This window comes from Entelurus aequoreus, linkage group LG18 (assembly GCF_033978785.1).
Source record: "Entelurus aequoreus isolate RoL-2023_Sb linkage group LG18, RoL_Eaeq_v1.1, whole genome shotgun sequence".
In the NCBI taxonomy this organism is placed as follows: Eukaryota; Metazoa; Chordata; class Actinopteri; order Syngnathiformes; family Syngnathidae; genus Entelurus; species Entelurus aequoreus.
In genome coordinates, this window is record NC_084748.1 from 29,982,570 (window position 1) to 30,004,411 (window position 21,842).

General features: G+C 39.3%; 1 long non-coding RNA gene across 1 annotated transcript in view; it reads right to left on the bottom strand.

Annotated features, from left to right (window-relative positions):
• Positions 1–2,504: 2,504 nt before the first annotated feature.
• Positions 2,505–21,842, bottom strand: part of LOC133634009 (uncharacterized) — a 39,338-nt gene continuing 20,000 nt past the window's right edge. Inside the window, exons 2-3 of the long non-coding RNA XR_009821864.1 lie at positions 7,236–7,615; positions 2,505–3,185 (exon numbers count right to left, since the gene is read on the bottom strand). This is a non-coding gene — a long non-coding RNA (uncharacterized LOC133634009). The remainder of the gene's footprint in view (positions 3,186–7,235; positions 7,616–21,842) is intronic.

Here is a 21,842-nt window from a genome sequence, read left to right on the forward strand (position 1 = left end):
AATAGTAGTACTGGTGGTACACTGGAAAGTAAGCATAATGTAGTGACGGTTGCATTACTGTCACAGTCACATTTAAAGTCATTTACTGTAACCACCGAGCCGTGATTTTACAGTTATTTACAATAACATTAAATGCTGTATTTTACAGTTAATTACAATAGGTTGAAATGACCTATAATAATAGTTAACTATATAAATGACTGACTAATAGTCGCAATATTTTCGCAGTAATGTGAAGTATCTTTACAGCAATTTACTGTAAGTGCAGAGCTGGGATTTTACAGTTAATTACAATAAGTTGAAATGAACTATAATTAGGGATGTCCGATAATGGCTTTTTGACGATATCCGATATTCCGATATTGACCAAACCCGATACCGATATCAACCGATACCAATATATACAGTCGTGGGATTAACACATTATTATGCCTAATTTGGACAACCGGGTATGGTGAAGATAAGGTCCTTTTAAAAAAAAATAAAATAAGATACATAAATTAAAAACATTTTCTTGAATAAAAAAGAAAGTAAAACAATATAAAAACAGTTACATAGAAACTAGTAATTAATGAAAATGAGTAAAATTTTGAAATGTCCGGAAATATCGGCCTGCCGATATTATCAGCCGATAAACGCGTTAAAATGTAATATCGGAAATTATCGTAATCGTTTTTTTTATTATCTGTATCATTTTTTAATTTTATTTTTTTAAATTAAATCAACATAAAAAACACAAGACACACTTACAATTAGTGCACTAACCCAAAAAACCTCCCTCCCCCATTTACACTCATTCACACAAAAGGGTTGTTTCTTTCTGTTATTAATATTCTGGTTCCTACATTATATATCAATATATATCAATACAGTCTGCAAGGGATACAGTCCGTAAGCACACATGATTGTGTGTGCTGCTGGTCCACTAATAGTACTAACCTTTAACAGTTAATTTTACTCATTTTCATTAATTACTAGTTTCTATGTAACTGTTTTTATATTGTTTTACTTTCTTTTTTATTCAAGAAATTTTTTAAATGTATTTATCTTATTTTATTTTATACATTTTTTGTAAAAGTACCTCATCTTCACCATACCTGGTTGTCCAAATTAGGCATAATAATGTGTTAATTCCACGACTGTATATATCGGTTGATATCTGTATCGGTTGATATCGGTATCGGTAATTAAAGAGTTGGACAATATCGGAATATCGGATATCGGCAAAAAGCCATTATCGGACATCCCTAGTAAAATTAACTGTTAAAGGTTAGTACTATTAGTGGACCAGCAGCACGCACTATCATGTGTGCTTACGGACTGTATCCCTTGCAGACTGTATTGATATATATTGATATATAATGTAGGAACCAGAATATTAATAACAGCAAGAAACAACCCTTTTGTGTGAATGAGTGTAAATGGGGGAGGGAGGTTTTTTGGGTTGGTGCACTAATTGTAAGTGTATCTTGTGTTTTTTATGTTGATTTAATAAAATAAAAAAAATAACAAAAAAAACGATACCGATAATAAAAAAAACGATACCGATAATCTCCGATATTACATTCTAAAGTATTTATCGGACATCTCTAACTATAATCGTTAATTATATAAATCACTAATAGTTGCAATATTTTCGCAGTAATGTGAAGTATCTTTACAGCAATTTACTGTAACTGCAGAGCTGGGATTTTACAGTTAATTGCAATAAAATTACAACAATGTGCTGTAACTTCACAATTGTTGTTTTACTGTTCATTAATGTTGCGCTGTGAAATCTTGGTACATTTTTACCGTATAGTAGTATTGGAGCATTTTCCCCCCCTCTTTGCCATCACTGGTACGTCTCTGTGGTGGCAAGATGCAATATTTGAAGTAACATTTCAACACTATTAACTGCCAACCAAACACGCGTAAAAAGAAAAAAACAAACTGCGGCGAAGAACGCTGTGCTTGGGAGGCAAGTCTCTTCACAAAAAAGAGCCTGTTTCGCAGGTTTCCCTGCTCTTCGGGGGAGTTTATTGAAATGTCTGTGGTTGTTACTTATATATGGGGTATATATGTGTCTGTGGTTGTTACATATATATGTAGGGTATATATGTAACAACCACAGACACTTCAATAAAATCCCCTGAAGAGCAGGGAAACCTGCGAAACAGGCTTGTAGGGATGAAATAGCCTGTGTTTTTCCCTGACCTAACGTATATATATATATTTTTAATTTTATACATATATTTATTTATTTTTATATATATATATATATATATATGTGTGTGTGTGTGGATATGTACATATGTATATATACATTTATACATATATATATATATATATTATATATATATATATATATATATATATATATAAATATATATATATATATATATATATATACATATCTATATGTACACATATATATGTTTATGTACATATATATGTATATACACATGTATGTGTATACCAAATCATTACATTCTGCCATGAAAATAACATAATATGTTGTATTTATTAGTGTAGACAATGCAGCGTTATGTACATCGATATTGCATCATACAAAGATAATTATGTCAACATCAATGGATCAGTTTTCTGCCTTTTATGTGTACAATCCTGCAAAATGGTTGGTGAAAAGAGTCTGACAAAATCCTCTCACCGGTGATGAGATTATGGTCTCTTCTCTCGGGGCACGGCTGACTGACAAGAGAAGGTTTGTAATTAACATGTGACTTCGGTGTTAATCTCCCTGAACTAATGCCTTGGAGGAGCTTTGGGTGGAGGGGGGTGGGGGTGGGATTCAGGGTGGGCTTGATCTTATAGTGCAGGAGGTCGCCTCATGCAGGAGATCCTCGCAAACTCATTTCCTCCACAGGTGCTAAGAGGGGCGCGCTTGATAAACCTAGGGTGCTAAATGAAATCAGCATTGAAGCGAGTGGATTTGATGATGATTGCATTCTGGTTAAAGCTTAGCCATTAAAAGCCCCCCAGGACCATCATCATCATCACCTCCCCCGCCCCACCTTCTGTTTGACCAACGCCCGCTTGAGGCCCGGCGACGCTGACAAAGCCTCCACTCGACTACGCGTATTCTCAAGCAATAACATCCACATCTGTATTATCAACCCAAGAATACCCGTGGTCGAGAGTGCACGCCGTCGTCTTTTCCAGCGAGGCCGAAGGGTCAGCAGCGCCTATAAGACAGGACACATGTGAAGACAGTAACAATGCAGCGGCCTTTAAAAAAATAAATACCAAAATACGCTTATCACCTGAGTGCATCTCAGTAAACACATGCATAAGCTATATGCTCCTTTTGTATTGCATACAGAGCACGGACAGAAGGGGTGGTTGAGGGGGGGGGGGGGGTAGTATCATCAATTAGACGAATTACCAAACACATGTTTGCTTCTTACCTCGCCCTGACCCCCCCTCTCCCCCCTACCTTTCATTCACGCTCTCAATCCCTTCCTTTTTACGAACGCTTCCTCAACGCCGGGCGCCCACCCTCCTCGGGGAGAATACATTCAGACTACAGGTTCGCCAATTAGGGGAGCAGTTCTTGTCAATCAAACGGCATCCATCGTGGAAGTAGGGGTGGGTGAGGGCGGGGGAGTGGGGGGGCATCCATGGGTAAAGAGTGGGCGGGGAGTTGACGGCATGTTGCATCAGCACCGAGGACAGCTCCCTCCGGAGAAATGTTTTACTAACATTACACCTTACTACTATTAATGCTTTTAAACATCTGATTACTTATACACACTCAAACATCAATGTATTTATTTTTAATTTCAATGATATACTTTTTAATATTGAACAAGCCACAGTATATCAACCAACCCTATTGACTTACTACACTTTTTTTTTTAACCATTTTCTTTAAATAATAATAAAAAGGTAAACAGGTGTACAAGGCACACATTAGTAGTAATTCCCGAGACATGGAGAAGGGGGGGGGGGGGGGGGGGGGGGGGAAGAAATAAGCTCTGCTTCTTCCCGCTCCTTTTCGGACATGTTGAAGGGTGCATGCAAGTGTGAACATGAGACGTCACATTGGAGTATCAAGTACTTCACTGTGATTCCATTGTGGCATTTTTCAAATGTCGGTTTTATGTTATACTGTTTTTTTTAAAAGATGCCTATAAATGAAATACATTATTATTATTATTATTATAATTATCATCATCATTATAATTGTTGTATTTATTAGTTTAAAATATATAAATGTTTTATTTTATTAGTATTATAATTTTTTGGTATTATTTATAGTGTATTTTAATGAAAATGTTCTTTATCTTTTTGTAAACATGTTTGAAGTCAAACTCTAACCATTACCATGTCTATAGTAATAAAATGACTGCTTTTGTACACGTTACATTTGACATGTACACTTGTGCCACCTGTAGCTTCTGGAACAAATACAGTTAGATTGTGCAACACCCGTTATTTTCAACAGTGTGTCATATCCTCAAATGTGATCATACTCAAATACTGTTATTCATGTTCTTTACTTAATAGAAGTAAAGAAAATATTTCATTGTATCACTCTGCAATACAGTAGTAATTATGTATTTATGCAGTGGATTCAGGCCCGACTAGTGTGTTGCCTAAAGGGCCTAAATTTATCAGTTTTGACTTTGTGTTTCTGAAAAAAACAAAACAAACTTCAAAATGAATTTGCTTCATGGGACGGTGACACTGTAATACTGTTTATATTCACACCAGGGGGGATAAGTAGTGATTTAGTTCTCACATGCTACTGTAGTTTTCCGCCTAAACGGGTTGTAGATGAAATATAAAAAAAGAGTAGGTTTGTGCGGGGAGTTACATTCTAAAATTGAAAATTAATGCTTTTCAATTTTGTTTTTTCTTTTTATCTGACATTTAATTTTTTTTGTGGAATAAATACAGCCAACTCACCACATTTAGAGGTACAAATTCTTCATCGGAGCGCGATGGTATGTACTATACCGCATATACAGACAATACCATGCAAAAACTTTTACTATGATTTTTTATTAAATGGTTACTACGTTAGAGCAATGTTTTAATCTTAGTCCGCTTTTCTCGTGGAAACGGACCCCTTTGTTTACATGCTAGTCTAGTCTAGCGAAGCAGCTAAACGGGGTTGCGAACAGGAAGTGTTTGAGTGGCAATTGGAGATAAGACTCGACTTCCCTACAATATACACCGGTGGAATGTAGATGGAGTGAAGTTACGTCAGCACATTAGCATGCGGGCTAACGTACGGTTAGTGGACTGTATTTTTGTTTTATTTAATTTATTTTTTTAATTTTCCTGAGGGAACTCTCCTGAAGGAATCAATAAAGTACTATCTATCTATCTATCTATCTATCTATCTATCTATCTATCTATCTATCTATCTATCTATCTATCTATCTATCTATCTATCTATCTATCTATCTATCACCATGCGCTGATTTTGTCACAGTTGGCTCGGAAGTGCCACTGCTCTCCATGTTCACCCCCACCTTACCAACAATCATCCTCCTTGAAACGTGAGTCAGGCTTGTTGTTTTACGTTTGGGATTTCATCAGATTTGGACTTATTGTCACTTGCTGCGGTGTTCGTATCAGAGCCCACGCTGACGCTTGCAGAAACTGATGCTTGACACGATTGTGTGACTTTATTATTATTTGATATATTATTACCCTACTCAGTGGCCTAGTGGTTAGAGTGTCCGCCCTGAGATCGGTAGGTCGTGAGTTCAAACCCCGGCCGAGTCATACCAAAGACTATAAAAATGGGACCCATTACCTCCCTGCTTGGCACTCAGCATCAAGGGTTGGAATTGGGGGTTAAATCACTAAAAATGATTCCCGGGCGCGGCCACCGCTGCTGCTCACTGCTCCCCTCACCACCCAGGGGGTGAACAAGGGGATGGGTCAGATGCAGAGGACAAATTTCACCACACCTAGTGTGTGTGTGACAATCATTGGCACTTTAATTAATTAATTAAACAATGTTTTACCTTTCTTTAGCATTTCTGCCATTGGAATTTAATGTATAAAACGGGTGTGGACAAAAAGAAAAAAGTCCTCTTATTGTCATCCTTCCGTCCAAATGTCCGAGTCTTCGAGCTTCTCAAAGGTGTTAAAACACACCTGACTTGCCGCCCTTTTCATTAAACCGGCCCCGATGCGTGTCACCCAGCCACCGACCAACCATTGGGATGCTCCATCATCCCCCTTCCTTCCTTCCTTCCTTCCTTCCTTCCTTCCTTCCTTTCTTTTCCAGGGGGAGGGGGTGCACTTTTAACATTTACGTCACATGACCTCCTCCCGCATCCACATATTCACATGATTAGCCTTTCATTTATTGCTGCGCTGCGTCGCGCTAACTTTATTTCGCGGCAAAAAGACATCTGGTTTTTCCCATTTAGGAGGGAATCAGTTTCCTCAATTGACTTGATTAAAAGTGAACTGGCTCCAGCTGGAGGGCCTTAATGCATGATGCTCAGTCTGCAGGGTCCTATGGTGTGTCCTACCACAGGCCTATTACTCTACATATATATATATATATATATACACAGCCTGTATACCTGACATTTTACATGTGGAGGCAAACACCAGAGCGAGTGCATGCTGCATTGCTGCTTAATTGCTCGGAACTAAAGGCGGCTGCTAGGATGATGACGAGGATGATGATGATGATGACGCTGTAAACCTGCTACAGTACACTGCATGACAATAGTCACCACATATAACATCATTCATGATAACGTTTTGAATGAATATATACAAGTGGATATGTGCAGATCTCTGCCTTTCTCCTAACTTTTTAGCCTCAAACTTTATTATACTGTATGGGTTCTCTTCCATTGTCACAATTGGGCTCTTGCTCAGGGTTGCAGCACATAGCCAGCACCCTCACCTGTCCACGGGTGTAGTGGCAAGCACCACCTAATATCGCCTCATCGCTCAAAATAGAATATTATACTAGTATTTTAAGTGCCTTTCTATTTTGGATTTCTTGCCCCGCCAAGACGCCTCGCTCCTCTAGCTGCGTTATTACCATCATGGGGTCCAATCTTCATGTTTGCTCCCGTCCAATCAGAACCTCATTTGGAACCGTTTCGGTCGCGTTGAATCCACTTGAAGGATCACGTTGTCATAAAGTGGCGCCTCCGTCAGGAGCTGACATTGTTGTTTGCCTATTCTTTTCACTCCCGCACCATTCAAACGATGGCTACAAAATAAAACAAGAGAGATATTCAACTTACCGCTCGGTAGGAGAGAAGCCGCTCCGTTTGTCTCCACATTGGATCCATGCTGAAGTGCTGGGGGGGGTGGAGGGGGGGTAACGCCCTCCCCCCCTTCTTCCTCCTCTTCCTACTCTTCCTCCTCCTCTTCCTCCACCCTCATGCCGTTTCTTTCTGTCTCGTGAGCTAAGCGGGAATCACACAACCACTCCTTGTTTTTTTCTTCTTCTTCTTCTTCTTCTTTTTCTTCTTCCTCCTCCAAACCATGGGCGAGGGAGAGAGAGAGAGGGAGGGATGGAGGCAGCATGCAACAGCATCAGCATCCCATGCAAGTCAGCTCCATCCTCCATCCTCCTTTCTCTTTCTCCTCCTCCTTTCCTCTCTGCTCCTCCTCTGTCTTACTAGAAGGGATCAATTGAGAGACACATCACATTTATACCCACAGGCTTGGAAATGGAGTTGTGAGTAGAAAATCATAACATCTCCATAAAATGTGTTTTGTCTTTTAGGTTTTTTTTTAAATTTTTTAAGACAAATACATTTAAAGGCCTACTGAAATGAAATGTTCTTATTTAAACGGGGATAGCAGGTCTATTCTATGTGTCATACTTGATAATTTCATGATATTGCCATATTTTTGCTGAAAGGATTTAGTAGAGAACATCGACGATAAAGTTCGCAACTTTTGGTCGCTGATAAAAAAGCCTTGCCTGTACCGGAAGTAGCGTGACGTCACAGGTTGTGGAGCGCCTCACATCTGCACATTGTTTACAATCATTCCCACCAGCAGCGAGAGCGATTCGGACCAAGAAAGCGACGATTACCCCATTTATTTGAGCGAGGATGAAAGATTCGTGGATGAGGAAAGTGAGAGTGAAGAATTAGAGTGCAGTGCAGGACGTATCTTTTTTCGCTCTGACCGTAACTTAGGTACAAGGGCTCATTAGATTCCACACTTTCTCCTTTTTCTATTGTGGATCACGGATTTGTATTCTAAACCACCTCGGATACTATATCCTCTTGAAAATGAGAGTCGAGAACGCGAAATGGACATTCACAGAGACTTTTATCCCCACGACAATACATCGGCGAAACACTTTAGCTACGGAGCTAACGTGATAGCATCATGCTTAACTGCAGATGGAAACAGAAGAAATAAGCCCCTGACTGGAAGGATAGACAGAAGATCAACAATACTACTATTACTTCTACTATCAGGAAACACCGAACCAAACCCTGGACCTGTAACCACACGGTTAATGCTATCCCGCCTGGCGAAGCCTAGCAATGCTGTTGCTAACGACGCCATTGAAGCTAACTTAGCTGCGGGACCTCGACAGAGCTATGCTAAAAACATTAGCTCTCCACCTACGCCAGCCCTCATCTGCTCATCACCACCCGTGCTCACCTGCGTTCCAGCGATCGACGGCGCGACGGAGGACTTCACCACGATCATCGGTGCGGTCGGCGGCTAGCGTCGGATAGCGCGTCTGCTATCCAACTCAAAGTCCTCCTGGTTGTGTTGCTGTAGCCAGCCGCTAATACACCGATCCCACCTACAGCTTTCTTCTTTGCTGTCTCCATTGTTCATTAAACAAATTGCAAAAGATTCACCAACACAGATGTCCACAATACTGTGGAATTTTGCGATGAAAACGGACGACTTAAGCTGGCCACCGTGCTGTTCCAAAATGTCTGCTACAATCCGTGACGTCACGCGCAAACGTCATCATACCGAGACGTTTTCAGCCGGATATTTCCCGGGAAATTTAAAATTGCACTTTATAAGTTAACCCGGCCGTATTGGCATGTGTTGCAATGTTAAGATTTCATCATTGATATATAAACTATCAGACTGCGTGGTCGGTAGTAGTGGGTTTCAATAGGCTTTTAATTTCAAATATACTCAAACACACGTTTCAGTCATTTGTTGCCTGGCTAAATTCTGGCCCTCGGCAGGATTGCTATTTGAGCCCTCCCACTTTAACATTTTTCACACACTTTTTATGGAAAAACAATGTTTTTTAAATTAAACAACGTTAATTGTTTAATCATTTGTTTCGACATTTAACACTGAGCTGTCCATATTTTCTTACACTTCAAGTGTTAAATAGCAGACTTTGCGTGCAGTTGCAATTCTAAGATGTTAGATGGCAGTAGTGTACAGTGTCAGGAAGTAGTCTTTGCCATTAAAGGGGAACTGCACTTTTTTGGGAATTTTGCCTATCGTTCACAATATTTATGAGAGACAAGGACACGATTAAAAAATGCTTGAAAGATGCGGCTAATGGGAGTCACCGGTGCAGCCTCCAAAGTAGAGATGTCCAATAATGGCTTTTTTGCCGATATCCGATATTCCGATAATGTCCAACTCTTAATTACCGATTCTGATATTAACCGATACCGATATATACAGTCGTGGAATTAACATATTATTATTATTCCTAATTTTGTTGTGGATGCATTAAACAATGTAACTTTACCATGAATTGATTAACGTGTACCCCTACTTAAACAAGTTGAAAAACTTATTGGGGTGTTATTACCATTTAGTGGTCAATTGTACGGAATATGTACTGTACTGTGCAATCTACTAATACAAGTTTCAATCAATCAATCAAAAACAAGGATTTCCAAAATAAGAGAACAACTTCAACTCCAGTTATGGAAAAAAGTGCCAACATGGCACTGCCATATTTATTATTGAAGTCACAAAGTGCATTATTTTTTTTAACATGCCTCAAAACAGCAGCTTGGAATTTGGGACATGCTCTCCCTGAGATAATCCTAATACCGACTACAACTATGGGAAATACTATACTTTGACTTTCACAAAGTGCATTATTTTTTTAAATTTTTTTTTAAACATGCCTCAAAACAACAGCTACAAAAACAATGAAGGCACACAGCTTCAGTCCAGAGTATACTAGAGCATACTTGCCAACCTTGAGACCTCCGAATTCGGGAGATGGGGGGCGGGGTTGAGGTGGGCGGGGTTGGGGTGGCGGGGTTTGGTAGCAGGGGGTGAATATTGTAGCGTGGTATTTGTTCTGTTGTGTTTATGTTGTGTTGCGGTGCGGATGTTCTCCCGAAATGTGTTTGTCATTCTTGTTTGGTGTGGGTTCACAGTGTGGCGCATATTTGTAACACTGTTAAAGTTGTTTATACGGCAACCCTCAGTGTGACCTGTATGGCTGTTGACCAAGTATGCTTGCATTCACTTGTGTGTGTGTGTAAAAGCCGCATATGTTATGTGACTGGGCCAACACGCTGTTTGTATGGAGGAAAAGCGGACGTGACGACAGGTTGTAGAGGACGCTAGAGGCAGTGCCTTTAAGGCACGCCCCCAATATTGTTGTCCGGGTGGAAATCAGGAGAATGGTTGCCCCGGGAGATTTTCGGGAGGGGCACTGAAATTCGGGAGTCTCCCGGGAATATCGGGAGGTTGAAACAGATACCGATAATTTCCGATATTACATTTTAAAGCATTTATTGGCCGATAATATACTTCAAAGTCCTCTAAGACAACTTCAAAACCCTCCATCAACTTTTTGTATACACACTGCAAGTTTATATATGATGTAGTAACAGACACGTTCATAACAATATGTAAGATGTACAATATTTACTGTGTTTTAGTCATTTTAATCAATGACTAAACTGACTTCTTCCACGCATTGATTTCTGTTTCCATAGCAGCACACGTCTGACTTCTGGCAACAAATGTTTGTTCCTACTTCCTGAATCAATTTTGAGTGTGTTTTCTATACATGGCAGACTTGGGAACAAACAACAAAGACGATTACTTTTGGACAATTGAGGATTTACAACTAGAGATGTCCGATATTATCGGACCGCCGATATTATCGGCCGATAAATGCTTTCAAATGTAATATCGGAAATTTTCGGCATCGGTTTCAAAAAGTACAATTTATGACTTTTTAAAACGCCGCTGTACGGAGTGGTAAACGCACGTAGGGAGAAATACAGAGCAGTTGCGTCTCCCAGTCATACTTGCCAATCCTCCCGATTTTCCCGGGAGACTCCCGAATTTCAGTGCCCCTCCCGAAAATCTCCCGGTGCAACCATTCTCCCGAATTTCTCCCGATTTCCACCTAGACAACAATATTGGGGGCGTGCCTTAAAGGCACTGCCTTTGCGTGCCGGCCCAGTCACATAATATCTACGGTTTTTCACACACACAATTGAATGCATAGCATACCTGGTCAACAGCCATACAGGTCACACTGAGGGTGGACGTATAAACAACTTTAACACTGTTACAAATATGCGCCACACTGTGAACCCACACCAAACAATAATGAAAAACACATTTCGGGAGAACTTTCGCACCGTAACACAACATAAACACAACAGAACAAATACCCAGAACCCCTTGCAGCACTAACTCTTCCGGGACGCTACAATATACACCCCCCGCCCCCGCCCCAACCCCGCCCACCTCAACCTCCTCATGCTCTCTGAGGGAGAGCATGTCCCAAATTCCAAGCTGCTGTTTTGAGGCATGTTAAAAAAAATCATGCACTTTGTGACTTCAATAATAAATATGGCAGTGCCATGTTGGCATTTTTTTCCATAACTTGAGTTGATTTATTTTGGAAAACCTTGTTACATTGTTTAATGCATCCAGCGGGGAATCACAACAAAATTAGGCATAATAATGTGTTAATTCCACGACTGTATATATCGGTATCGGTTGATATCAGAATCGGTAATTAAGAGTTGGACAATATCAGAATATCGGATATCGGCAAAAAAGCCATTATCGGACATCTCTATTTACAACCTTATTCTTTTGAAGCTAAATATATTGTTGCTTATAGAAGCGAGCACGAAGGAAGAGTGAGAGTTGGAGCAGACGGAAGCCGGCAGATTGAGGTGAAAGCGATACAAAGCTGCAAATATGGAACTTGGAGACAAGCTATTTCGACAGCTAATACCGAAGCATGTTGATGTATTACTACGATAGAAAAAGAGTTCCTCAGTGTTTGCTCTTTCAATAACAATGTTGCCACAGTTTGGTTTTTATACAAGTTACGAGACGTAAGTGAAGTATTACTGACGGTTTTAAAATGCATTTTTAAAGTGTTTTAGAGTTAGAATTGATTGTTCCCATTAGCGGCATTGCTAGCCACCTCAAAGAAGCTGATTTCTTAAATGTTAGAAAGCAAAAAGAAAAAAAACAACTTTTGTCTTCTTGTCTTTCATAATAATTGTTTAAGTTTCCCTTTAAACTTAATGTGTGAGTCTTTTTTTTTTGTCGAGCCTTCAAAGGGCCTGATGTACTAAGATCCAAACCAATGCGCTAGATCAGTAGTTAGGGTGACCAGGTGTCCAGATTTAGGCCGGACAGTCCGGATTTTTAATGCCCTGTCCGGCGTCCGGCGCAGCATCAAGCCGGACACGTTTTTGTCCTCCTTTTTGAGGCACTAGGCTTGAAGAGCGGAGTTTTTTCATCTTTGCTGGGCTGCAGCGCAATAGCCAATCATAGACCGTAAAAAAATGCCCCCAACGCAGTAATATATCAAATGATTGGCTAAGAGCGGTGTCGGATACAAATCTGCTTATCATTGGTTAAAAAGGTAAACAAGGGTCCAACGTTCCCTCTAAGGTGCGCGCCTGCGCAATGGCGCACTGCTCGCGCGTCCTCAGCGCACAGCAAATTAATGCCGCGCAGGAAATCAAAAATCCCATCTGAACTTTAAACAAAATAAACACATTACAATTTATTCTGTATGATTTTGCAATGCAACTCTGTGAGTGACAGGTGACAACAAGAGTGGCCCTAATGAATAAAACAATCTTTGTCAACACAGTTCAATTATCGTCTGTCGAGACACTTTACGGACAGGAATTCCATCAATCACTTTATTGAGCAAAACCGTTTGTAACCACACCAAAAACATGAGTAAAAAAAACTTGTATCTATAAAAACTGGTCATTTTCTGCCATACAAACCAGGCTTAAACCAAAGTTGTCATCCGTCGTTTCAACAGAAGCCGCTCGCTCTGTCTCACCTGCACTAACACACGCACTCATGGCACTTAGCCAGTGCTGCGTTTAAGGTCGCACAAAAAGTCGGACAACCCCAACGCCACACATTGTGTAAATGCCAGGTTGTAACACTCTCACTCCTCAATCAGATGTGTGCTTATTTTACTGCCATTTATTAAGAATGTTAATCTAGGGATATTATTCATGAAATATTGTCACTAGATTTCATAAATGCTAATAAAAAGATGTATTTTACAGACAGAAAGTTACAGGAACTAAATGTAATCTCTGAAAGGTGTAACATTTCTTTTAAAGGCAGGACCTGCAGCCAGACATACAATACTAGCACATAGGTCATGAAAAACATGTTTTTTTGTTATTGTCATTGTAAGAGGGCAAAATCACTTATATCAGAAAATTATTTTAATAAAACATTTAAATTGTTATGATGTCAGGTTTGGGACAGGTGTGACGCTGGTGTGGTCACAGTGTGCACGTCTGATGTTACTCACATTTTTTTAAAATTATATATGTTACCTGTTAATTGTTGTTTACATTTAAGTCCACACATGTTATGCTTTGTGGCACTCTGCACTTGAAAAGATTCATCTCAGTGGTCACTTTTTGAACACCACAATGTATTGAATAAATACAAATACTGTTAACAAACACTTGACTTTAATATTTTTTCCTATTCAGCCACACAAACATCATCTTTAAACCACTCAAAATTGTACTATAAATAAGAGTATACCAGAGTCCTATGTACACCATAGTAATTTATTGATATGCCGCATAATGTCCTCCTTTTTGGTGTCATATGCCGCAAATTGTCCTCTTTTTTGGTGTAATGGAAATGGTCACCCTACCAGTGGTCCCCAACCTTTTTGTAGCTGCGGACCGGTCAACGCTTGAAAACTTGTACATACAGCTAGCCTAAATAGCATTTTAGCATCAATTAGCTTGCAGTCATGGATTGACCAAATATGCCTGATAAGCCCTCCAGCAAATCAATAACATCAACAAAGCTCACCTCTGTGCATTCATGCACAGCATAAAATGTTTGGTGGACAAAATGAGACAAAGAAGGGGTGGCATAAATCACGTCTTTCTGTGGCAGCATCGGAGAAAGTTATACATGTAAACAAACTACGATGAGTTCAAGGATCGCTGAAATCAGTAGGACAAAACGGTGCTTGCCAAATACTCTCATCAGTGAAGCATGTTTAATATAAACAGTGTAATAATGCTCATTGTCATTTCTGTATTATTTTTTATTTTCGCTAACTGCTTATTTGCTATTACTTTTACCATCATATTTGTACATGTCGTATTTGCTGATGTTGCTCTGTTGTTGTTGTTGTGTTTGCTGTTGTTGTTTTTGTCTCTCTGTCTAATCCCCCTCTTGTCCCCACAATTCCCCCCTCTGTCTTCCTTTTTTTCTCCTTCTATCCCCTCCTGCTCCGGCCCGGCTGCACCAAATGATAATATAAATACATTTAATAAAGTCAAAATACAAGTAAGGCAACAAGAGAAGTATCCTACACTTCTCTTTTGTAAAGTAAATCTGAACAGCCGATATGGGCATCTACATCTGCTATATGATTTGCCTGAGAAGCTGGGCAGGACAAAAAAAACAAAAAACAAAAAAAAACAGTGTGATTTCTAACAATTAGGAAGAATTACAGAAAATATATTAAAATATATTATTTTTTCTTCTTCTTTTTCCATTTTCACACATCTCTGAAAGAGGTCCAGTGAGCCACTAGGGCGGCGCTAAAGAGCCGCGGGTTGCTGACCCCCGGATTCGATTCTCAAACTGCGGTATGCGGGCTCCATCTAGTGGCACGCCAAAGAATCACTTGATTTTTCCTACATTCAAACACAGTGTTACTGTTCAAACTGTGTGTGTTGTTACACACAAATATTAAATATACTTGTGAAATAAAACATCTGCCTTGTTTTTAATGAATACTTAGGCCTACTACTCTACTGTATTTTAATTGTGGTCATTATGGAGGTACTTGGAGAGGTAGCTGTTTTCTGAGGTGGTACTTGGTGAAAACAGTTTGAGAAGCACTGGATTGGAGTATAAAATATCCCAAAAAATATCATATGAAAGCAGAAGAATCTAAATAAAAATATGCGTAAAGGCAGGTTAAAATGTTCTTATTTGTCGACCACTCCCTTTTTTTCTCTCGGCAAAGTCAGGAGAGAAAATGTGTTATTTTCATTTCGCTTATGTTGACAACCCCTTACGTGGACGTCAGTCAGCCAATATGAGGGATGCATCGGTGGTGATGTATTTTAACTCTGGTTTAGGCAATAGGGTTTTATTTAAGCACTTTTATTGTACAACACTGAAACGGAATAAAACATATTTTACCAAAAGCATCTTTTTTTTTTTTTTTTTTTACCTTGAATGTATTTAAATGTTCTTTCGTAGACAAATTCAACAGTTCTTTTGATTCCAGTTGATTCTTTAAAAAATATGTTAGTCTCATTTCTGTTTACATGACTCTAAGGTCTCATTTTTAACGAGCCGCTATGTTCACCACATTTCATCATCCATATTTCTATAATCAAATTGGTTTCTACTTTGGGAAGGATATATTTTTTTGTTTTGTCACATGCTGTTTCCAAAGCATTTGTTAAAGGTCTCCCCCGCTACAATTCTATTTATATTTAATAAATACATTTGAGTCCAAATCTTCAATAACGGAGCATGATTTGTGATCTGTAGGCACTGACCTTTTATTCCATTTCTAATATAGCGGAGTGAAAATGAATTACTATTTGTATTTGCATGACGGTGTGCTTTATAATTGCTTGTTGAAGGTCAAAGGTGATCTTTTCTTATCCTCCATTCTCAGCGCGCTCACAAGAAATATTAAAAAGATCTTCAGACGAGCGGTGGGTGGGTCTATACCGCAACACCAAAATGTCAATATGATACTGGTATCGATTCCAATATTGCAATATGACAATTTGACGTATCAGAAGGAGATAGTGATATTATTGGATATGATCATTTAAAAAAAAAACAATATATTTGGAGAAACTAATTTTCCCTTCCTGTCTCATTTTAAGTATTTGTTGGTTCTTATGTCATTGTCATTTGTGTGACTGCTGACAAGCATTATTTGAATGGTAACTTTATTTTTTTATTTTATTTTTTAGCCAATTTTCAATCTGTTTACCACTGAGCCATATAACTTGGTACTTGACATATGCTAACTGTTAGCATGCTAACTTTTTTTTTTTTTTTTTAGCAACTATTGCGTCCGTTTATTCCAGAGTCATATAACTTGGTTCTTGACATATGCTAACTGTAAGCATACTGTTAGCTAATTTCATATTGTTTTTAGCTAGTTTCGCAAAGTACTTGGAGTCATTTAACTTCATACGTAAAAACAATCAAAAAATTTTTTTGCTAATTTTACAACCGTTTTCCCCAAAGTCATATAACTTTATACATGACATATGCTAACTGTTAGCATTCTAACATTATCATGCTAACTTTTTTAGCGATTTTCACAGGCGCACACCTTACAGTATTCATTCAACACATGACGTACGTATGCTATTTTTTGCAATTTTTGCCGGCGTGTTTACAGCAGTGTTTTTCAACCTTTTTTGAGCCAAGGCACATTTTTTGCGTTGAAAAAATGCGGAGGCACACCACCAGCAGAAATCATTAAAAAACGAAACTCGGTTGACAGTAAAAAGTCGTTGTGGCAATTGTTGGATATGACTTTAAAGCATAACCAAGCATGCATCACTATAGCTCTTGTCTCAAAGTACGTGCACTGTCACGAACTGTCACATCAAGCTGTGACTTATTTGGAGTTTTTTGGTGTTTTCCTGTGTGTAGTCTTGCGCTCCTATTTTGGTGGCTTTTTCTCTTTTTTTTGTATTTTCCTGTCACAGTTTCATGTCTTCCTTTGAGAGATATTTCCCGCATCTACTTTGTTTTAGCAATCAAGAATATTTCAGTTGTTTTTTATCCTTCTTTGTGGGGACATTGTTGATTGTCACGTCATGTTCTGATGTACATTGTGGACGCCGTCTTTGCTCCACAGTAAGTCTTTGCTGTCGTCCAGCATTCTGTTTTTGTTTACTTTGTAGCCAATTCAGTTTTAGTTTCATTCTGCATAGCCTTCCCTAAGCTTCAATGCCTTTTCTTAGGGGCACTTACCTTTTGTTTATTTTTGGTTTAAGCATTAGACACCTTTTTACCTGCACGCTGCCTCCCGCTGTTTCCGACACCTACAAAGCAATTAACTACCGGCTGCCACCTACTGATATGGAGGAGTATTACACGGTTACTCTGCCGAGCTCTAGACAGCACCGACACTCAACAACAACACATCATTTGCAGACTATAATTACTGGTTTGCAAAAAATATTTTTAACCCAAATAGGTGAAATTAGATAATCTCCCACGGCACACCAGACTGTATCTCACGGCACACTAGTGTGCCGCGGCACAGTGGTTGAAAAACACTAACTTACAGTCATTACGTGATAACTGTTAGAATGCTGGCTTTTGTAGATAGTTTAGTATGCATACGCCTCAGAGCCATATAACTTAGTACTTGTCGCATTACAACTGTCAGCATGCTAACGATAGCGTTCCAGTTCGACTCCCGCTTATGGGCGACTAGCGTGTTTCCACGACTTGCACATACAACATTCACACGCAATTCCGACCAGAATTGCACAGATTCTAGTGATTATTATCATTATTATTGTAGTAGTGTTTTTCTCTCTCGAATATGCTAACAAAGTTACCTCAGAAATGACATCAAAAATAATCTCCGTCAGGATCATTTAGAACAAAATCGCACCACTAAACAAAAGTGTCCTCTGGACAAAAACCAAAACAAAAAGGAATGTGTCCGAAAAGGAGCAGGGAGAAGCAAGAGTTTACATTTCACTCAAATTTTCCTGCAGCGTGTTTACTTGTGCAAAGCTGGACAGCCAGTTAACATCCAAATGTCCTCCAATGAGCACACAAGGTTGGTCTTTTCTTGTATTTTAGTCACGTCATTTATAAAATGTAATCATGGTCGGCGAGCAGCTACACAACAGCTAAGCACACAAGCTGGACATCCGTAATACGTGTCCTTAATTGAACCCGACGTAACATTTGTTAATATAAACAAGTGTCAAAGAAATATGGTTGCATATTACTTAGAGATACAAAGTCCCCAAGGCAGATGCGTATTAGAAAGTATCCAGTAACAAACGTGTCCGCATCACTCAACTTAGTGCTTCAAGCGCCTAACTTCATGATTTTTCTGTGTCCACTAGGTGTCACCAAAAAACAATTACCGCTTCAATTTAAAGACAGCATGCGTCGGTCCTAAAGTTAGTGTTTTTCATACCTACCATTGTTCTGAGTAATTTCATTTGATCAAAGCTTTTTCTAACGGTATCTACTAGGGTTGTATGGTATGCCGGTATTAGTATAGTACCGCGATACTAATGAATCATATTCGGTACTATACCGCTTCTGAAAAGTACCGGTCCGCCACCCCCCAGCGCCCCCGTTGTCGTGTCATTGCTGGTTTACGAGCAGACGAGCATGTTCGGCAGTACACAATCAAGGAGTACTTACAAGCAGACACAGTGTGTAGACAGAAAAGGGAGAACGGACGCATTTTGACTTAAAAACTAAGGATAAAGGTGAAGTTATAACACTGAAACGCCCTCAGGAAGAGGTGCTTTAAGACATGGCTAGCTAGCTAGCGGCTAAAGACCAGCCGCAGTCGGCAGTGTTGTAGCTACTTCTAAATCACTAATCCTGGTCTCCATGGCGACAAATAAAGTAAGTTTCTTACAAGTATCATCCCTGCAGGACGAGGAATAGCTAAACATGCTTCACTACACACCGTAGCTCACCGGCGTCAAAATGTAAACAAACGCCATTGGTGGATCTACACCTGACATCCACTGTAATGATACCAAGTACAGGAGTGTATCTAGTCAATACTACTATGATTACGTTGATATATTTTGGCATCACATCATCTTTGTTTTTTTTTAAATTATATTATGTTTATAAACTCAGGAAATATGTCCCTGGACACATGAGGACTTTGAATATGACCAATGTATGATCCTGTAACTAATTGGTATCGGATTGATACCCAAATCTGTGGTATCATCCAAAACTAGTGTAAAGCATCCAAACAACAGAAGAGTAAGTGATTATTACATTTTAACAGAAGTGTAGATAGAACATGTTGAAAGAGAAAGTAAGCAGATATTAACAGTAAATTAACAAGTAGATTAATAATTAATTTTCTACCACTTGTCCTTAATAATGTTGACAAAATAATAGAATGATAAATGACACAATATGTTATTGCAGGGGTGGGCAATTAATTTTTACCGGGGGCCGCATGAGCAACCCGAGCACTGCTGGAGGGCCACATCGACAATATTTCAATTAAATTTTGCTCAATATTATTTTTGATATATACCGTAAGATAAATAATAATAATAATAATAATAATAATTAATAATAATAGTAATACTTCAACATAGTGTGTGTAACAGCATTCCATGACTAATATAAATAAATTAACATTAATAATAAATGACAGTAAAATAAGCACACGTATGACTGAGGAGTCATAGTGTAACTTTGTGTGGTGTTTGAGTTGTCCGACTTTTTGTGTGGCCATAAACGCACCAGTGCTATGCGTGTTGGTGACAGATGACAAGTTGGTTTTGGCCTGGTTTGTACGGCAGAAAATGACTAGTTTTTCGAGATAAAATTGTTTTACTCATGTTTTTGGTGTGGTTATGTCCGAATATAAACAGTTTTGCTCAATAAAGTGATCGATATAATTCCTGTCCTCGAAGCATCTCGATAGACGTTACAATAATTGAACAGTGTTCAATTGAACGGTGTTGACGAACACCGTTAGGGCCGCTTGTTGTCACTGTCACTCAAAGTTGCATTGCAAAATTACATAGAATAAATAGGTTTATTTTGTTTAGAATTCAGATGGGATTTGATTTGATGCGCGCCATATACTTGCTGCGCGCAGCGGACGCTTGAGCAGTGCGCAATTGCGCAGGCACGCACCTTAGAGGGAACGTTGCTTTGCAGTCCATGTCTTTTTGAAAACACGCCATTCTTCATCAACTTTTCTCTTTTTAGCGTCACGGGTGTAAACCGTGCATCACTTGTCGCTGCATGTGCACCTTCACTCGCAGGTTACACACGGACACACGCCCATAAATAATACTTTTCAAAATAAAAGCAGCACAGTTGTATTGCGCGCACGACATAGATGTTTTTTCAACTTTATTTTGTAATTAATGATTGCAGCTGTTCACATTCACTCACAATCACGCACACGCATACGTCCACACGGAAGTAATACAAATAACGATTTTCAAAACAAAAGCAGCACCGTTGTATTGCACACTCGACATAGATACTTTTTAAAATTTATTTTGTAATTTATAATTGGCCTCACGCGGGCCCGACAGGGCCCGCGTGAGGCCAATTATACCTGGGCATTCTGCGTGAGGCCGCAGAATGCCCAGGTCTGTGTTACTGCATATGTCAGCAGACTAAATTAGGAGCCTTTGTTTGCTTACTTACTACTAAAAGACAAGTTGTCTTGTATGTTCACTATTTTATTTAAGGACAAACTTGCAATAAGAAACATGTTTAATGTAGCCTAAGATTTATTGTTAAAATAAAGCCAATAATGCAATTTTTTGTGGTCCCCTTTATTCAGAAAAGTATCGAAATATTTTTGGTATCAGGACAACACTTGCATGTACTATAACTGGTGCTGACATCGGATTGATATCGGTATCAAAAAATAGGTAAATATGGTGTTTGATTTGATAACCGTGGTATCGTATCGGTAAGTACATTTGGAGTATCGCCTGTCACTACCTCACACAAAAGGCTTTCATGTTGGAAAATAATCTAGAACCTTCCCTAATGTGTCGGTTTATGAACGAGAGGTTAAAGGTCATGATTGGAGTATATTATTATTTTGCAAGGCTGGGGGATTCTACAGAGTTGATTGGGTGTTACTGGTATTAAATAGTCAAATGGCGCCGAGCATGGCGTTTGATGCAGAGGTGGGCGGGGCTTGGGGCAAAGCCCTAATGACTTGTTTATTGTGGCGATGTGACAAAGCTTTTACAACACTTCCCCTCTCTCTTCCCATTACGTGCGGGGCGGTCGCCGCCGCTACATGAATCGTTAATGTTGCATTTACGGTCACTTTGGGCTCTTATTGTCCCTGCAGGAGTGCAACTGGAGGTGGATACCACATGGCAAGCGGCAGTAAATAAGCAAATCAATGCAAAGTAATGTCATGTAGTCCTTTCACGCAGGAAATGGCTGAAAGGAAGAGGCTGTGCGGGGTGACTTATTCCTTACTGTTCCTTTAAAAGTCACAATCATGTAAATGTGAAGGGGAAAGATATTCCCAGTTGATGCTTTAAAAGTCACCACTGTTGCAAATGGAAGTGGCCGTGCGACAACTATTTTTTACTCAAGCTTTAAAAGTCACACAAAACGGCAAATTACAGGAGGAAGGGGGTTCATATGGCCCCATTCGTCGCCGT